Below are 5,127 nucleotides of genomic sequence, written 5' to 3' on the forward strand. Positions count from 1 at the left end.
GGTAGGAGATCTACATATCCGTATCGCCAAGCTTGCCTTCCACGCCAAGGAAAGTCCCATCCGGACACGGGACGAAGTCTTCAATCTTGTATCTTCATAGTCTTGGAGTCCGGCCGATGATGATAGTTCGGCTATCCGGACACCCCCTAGTCCAGGACTCCCTCAGTAGCCCCTGAACCAGGCTTCAATGACGATGAGTCCGGCGCGCATGTTGTCTTCGGCATTGCAAGGCGGGTTCCTTCTCCGAATAATTTATAGAAGATTGTGAACACCAGGATAGTGTCCGGCTCTGCAAAATAAATTCCACATACCACCGTAGAGAGAATAATATTTACACAAGTTCAATCTGCTGACGTATTTGGTGGCGTGACGTCACACCACTACCAAGCCTTTACTCGAATCGTTTTTATTGTACCACCTCAGCGTGTTTAGCGAAGCGGTTTCCTTGGCACATCTTGTCGAAGCAGAGATCGTGTTCCCCTTATTCCGGGATTCCCATCAATACGAACATGGGTAACCCAACCGCGCCATTGATTGCGGCGCTTGGGAGATAAGCGAGTTTTATCAGGCCGGTGGGGACGCATGTTTCCGTCCGCCCATATAAGGGGATAAAGATCCAACCCTTTTACCTGCACCTTCTTCCTCCTTGGCTTATCCATCTCCGCGAACTCGAGCTCCAGCACCCAAGTCCGCACATCTCACCTCAACCTTCTCCAACTATGTCCGGAGCGGGAGGCAAGTGGATGGCCTCCTCTGTCACGGAGGGACTCATCCAGAAGCTGCGCAACGCCGGATATCTGTCCATCGACATCGCGCACCGGCTCCCCGACGAGGGAGAGCTCATCCCCACCCCAGGCCCCACGAGAGGGTAGTATTTCTTCCCCATTTCCTCCGCGGACTGGGCTTCCCACTCCATCCCTTCGTCCGGGGGCTCATGTTCTACTACGGCCTGGATTTCCATGATCTGGCCCCGAATTTTATCCTCAATATCTCGGCATTTATCGTCGTGTGTGAGGCCTTCCTCTGCATCCAGCCCCACTTCGGCTTGTGGCTCAAGACCTTCAGTATCAAGCTGAAGGTGGTAAAGGGCAGCCAAGCGGAGTGCGGAAGCGCCATGGTGGGCAAGATGCCCAACGTTACTTGGCTTGAGGGCACTTTCGTGGAAACCATTAAGGGGTGGCAATCGGGGTGGTTCTACATCACCGAGCCGCGTGACCCTGAATGGGCAGCGGCCCCCGAATTCAGATCTGGCATCCCCATACGGCTCACCTCCTGGAAAGAGAGCGGCCGGACATGGGGTGATTCGGAGGAGCTGACCGGACTCCAAGCCTGCATCAAAAAGCTAGTGAACAAGAAGCTCAAGCTTGTCAACGTAGTCCAGGTCATGCTTATCCGCCGGATTCTCCCGTGCCAACGACGGGGCTTCAGTATGTGGGAGTTCGATTCGGCGCAGCACCAGACTTTGAGCGGGCTCTTCGACACTACGTACGAAGATGTCTGGAGGGTGCTGTTTAAAGGTGCCGAGGCCCCCGCATCCGCTACCGAAGATCGCGGATTCAGCTCGCAGCGTCCGGCTAGCGAGGTAAGCGATTTTGCCCTTTACGGGACACTTGTTTTCCATAGTTTGACTCTATGCGGGATCTAAACTCCCTCTCCTTTGACAGGACTGGCTGAAGAAGGCTGAACAGACTATCTGTCCGGCCCCATTGCCAGAGGACCCAGCGGACGCCCGCTTAACGGGGCTGCTGGCTCCGGCACCCCACGTGGTGCCGGAGAAGAAGGCCAAGAAGAAGGCCACGGGCACTCGGAAGAGTTCCCGTTTTCAGGTGTCATCGGACGATGACTCCGAGGCAGACTCCTCCCACAAAGGCGAGGAGGAGAAGAAGAAGGCCTCTCCCCCAGCGGGGGGAGGGAAGAAAAGGAAGGCTTCCCCAACGAGGGAGGCCGAAGGGTCCAAGAAGGGAAAGACTCTTCCCCCGGACTGCTCTGCCAACGCCAGTGATGACGACGAGGATTGGCCTCCAAGGGCCAAGCCCCTGGCGAGATCGTAAGTATCCGGACTCCCGAATAACTTCATGGTTTTTCTTTTCGCCACATAGTGTCTTTCTAATGCCGCATACAACCCTGCAGTCCGCCCAAGGATGATTTTCCCGCTTCGTCGAGCGGGTCCTTGGGTGCGTCGGATATGGATTCCCTTCCGACCGCCTCCACCCCCCGTGATGCGGACGATGCCGAGGTGGGATCCCGGGAAGGGACCCGCCAGGAGGAGGAGGCCCCGGAGGTGCCGCAGGGCAACCTCCCGGACTTTGCGCCGGACTCCGCACCGGAACCTGAAGTGGCTCCGGAGTCCGACGGGCGGCCCCTTCGTAAGAAGGGCAAGACCGCGACGCCAGCGGCCTCCGTCCAACCGGAGGCGCCGGATAGCTTGCTGGAGGCGCTCAACGGCGCCTCCATCGAAGAGGAACACCGCACCTTCATGAGTGCGGTGATTCAGAAGGTTCAGCTCGCCAAGAGCGGGCTGACCGAAGCCTGCAGCAGCCTTCTAACGGGCTTTGAGGTAAGAATTTTGATATATGTAGAATAGTACCGCATAGACAGTAGCCCCTGATGCTCGGTTCGGTATTCGGAAAGAAATGCCGGACTGAGGATCTAAAAAGATATACGCCGGAGTCATGAAATATGTCAATATGGGGTTGCAGGCTGTGCTGCTGACCTCTGCCGCACTGACTGCGGAGGTCAATGCTTTGAAGAAAAGCCTCGAGCGGTCCGAGAACGAGCTCGGCCGTGCCAAGAAGCAGCTCGAGGACAAGGAAGGTGAATAACACCATATTAAGATTGTACCTTACAGAAAAGGATTTGGTTGCAAGAAAATTGACAAGGATAACATGGGTATTGCAGGTGCCACGACCGAGGTGGCGACCCTAAAGGAGGCGGTGTCCGCGGCCGAACATAATGCGGCCGCAGAGCGCACCGAGCGAGAGAAGCAGGAGGCGCGGGTGGCGGAGGTACAACAAGAGCTCCAGGATCTTGTGGAAAAACATGAGAGCCTGGAGCGTGACTCGAAGACTTGAGAGTCTGAGCTTGCATCGGCTCTTGAGAGTGCCAAAGCCGCTAAGGCCGAAGCCTACAAGGCCCTCCAAGAAATCGAGGCGTTGAAGAAAATAGCAGCGGGTAAGGCATTTTTCATGCAAAGTAAGCATGTGAGTGTGAATTACCTATCACTTACCCGAATTCGGAGCTCTCCAGGAGCGTTAGCAGATCCTCCTCGCAGCGTGTCCGATGCTGCCGCTTTCTACCGGGCCGAGGAGGGGAGCTCGATGGAGAAGGCCTTCTGGTCTCAGTATGCTGAGGCCGGACATCCGGTGCCCCTTAGCGACCAGCTGAAGCAGCTGGTCGAGCTCCACAAGGTGGCCGAATAGGCCATGAGGGGCCTCATAGTTCGGCTGTGGCCTAAGGAGGCCGTGCCTGGGAGCTACTTCGTCCTGGTGCGGTGGCTGGTGGATGCATGTCCATGGGTTGAAGTCATCAAGCACTCCGCCTGTATTGAAGGTGCCCGTCGGGCCCTTGCCCGCGCAAAGGTGCACTGGGGCAAGATGGATGCTGAGAAGCTTGTGACGGACGCGCCACCACTGGGCAAGGAGTATCGTACTCCTGAGATGTATTATAAGACTGTTCTGAAGGGTGCACGCACTATTGCGGGTGAGTGCTCCAAAGATGTAATATTTGAGTAGACTCGCATTTTCTTATCCTGTGCCCTGAAAACTTTGTTCATATGCGCTAAGCAACGCTTGTTAATTTAAAATATTACCTTCTGTGCGGCCGTTTATCAAATCTGAGAGATGGCAAGTCGTCAGCTTCGGCCCCCATGCCACGAGTGCTGGGGTGTTCGAGATAAATTTGAGCACTCTTGTTCCCATTTTTGGGTCCATCTAGGGAGGCGCTCAACACAACGAACAAGGCAACAGGACTTATAATGCTTGAACACTCTCACTTAGCCATAGAATTCTATAATTTTAAATTTCGGCGAAGCCCCTAGTGTTCGGAAGGCCGAATTTGGGGCGCTATGCACGCCTTGGCCGGACAAAGCCGGTTCCTCGCTCTAAGAGGCATAAGTCTTTAGGGACTCGAATAAAACCTCTCGAACAGCGACCGGCTCTCGCCTCATCATGACGGTCAGTTTTAGCTTTCTCCACTGAGGCGCTCGCCCAGCTCAACTGGGGCGCAATCGCAGTGGTTCTCCCAGTGCTACCTTAGCCGATACAACGGAACATAAGGTACCAAAACATGGGAGCCGGGCAAACCCAACTATTGACCCAAGACATGATTCGGAGCCGATGCATATAATGCTATAAGTTCGGGGTGCCGCACTTGTGAAAGTGTTCGGACTTATCGCACCATGATGCGGGAAACATAAGCCCCAGGTGTATTTAGCCGTACCAAAGTGTACGGATGCAAACATGTCATAAATGAACATATGTGTAAGAAAGGAATGCAATTGTAAGCAAAAAGGTGCATTGTTTATTCAAGAAATACTACTGTGAATGCAGAACGATACAAATGGTGCGATAAGCAAGGGATGGGACTATTAAACATGTCCCCCTCCAGGGGTAGGCTGGGGAATGGTGTATAAAAACAGATTTAATGCTCATAATGGAGACCACCTGGACATTCGTCGTAGCCTTTCTCCTTCCCTGGCTGTTGCTGCGTGAGTTCGGCAGGTCTACTGCCGGACAGGGCCTCTGATGAACGGGGTCCTGTGGGTAAAGAAAAGAAAAGAAAAAAGAACGACACACTTGAGAGCCCCTGGTGTGGTTAAGCCGCATTCTGGGCCTATCGTGGTCGTGCCCCTCCCCCTATGCCCATGGTATCTTCAGAGTGTTATGATGTACGCGAAGGACCGTTCTTGAAATTATGTAGGGGCTAGGGTTGGGGTCGCATTGCTATGCTTGCTCAGAACGTGCCAGGTGGTCTTGTTGTAGGTTACTCCGGGCGCGTTTAGCCGTGTCCGGTCGCTTAATGGCCGGACTCGAGAATTGCCTTAAGAGGCTGCACTATACTTCTGCCATGAGAGCCGTTGTATGTTCCTCCATTCGGAGAGAGCGTTCAGTGTTTCCGTTGACCGTGATG

Source organism: Triticum aestivum, chromosome 7B (assembly GCF_018294505.1).
Source record: "Triticum aestivum cultivar Chinese Spring chromosome 7B, IWGSC CS RefSeq v2.1, whole genome shotgun sequence".
Lineage (NCBI taxonomy): Eukaryota > Viridiplantae > Streptophyta > Magnoliopsida > Poales > Poaceae > Triticum > Triticum aestivum.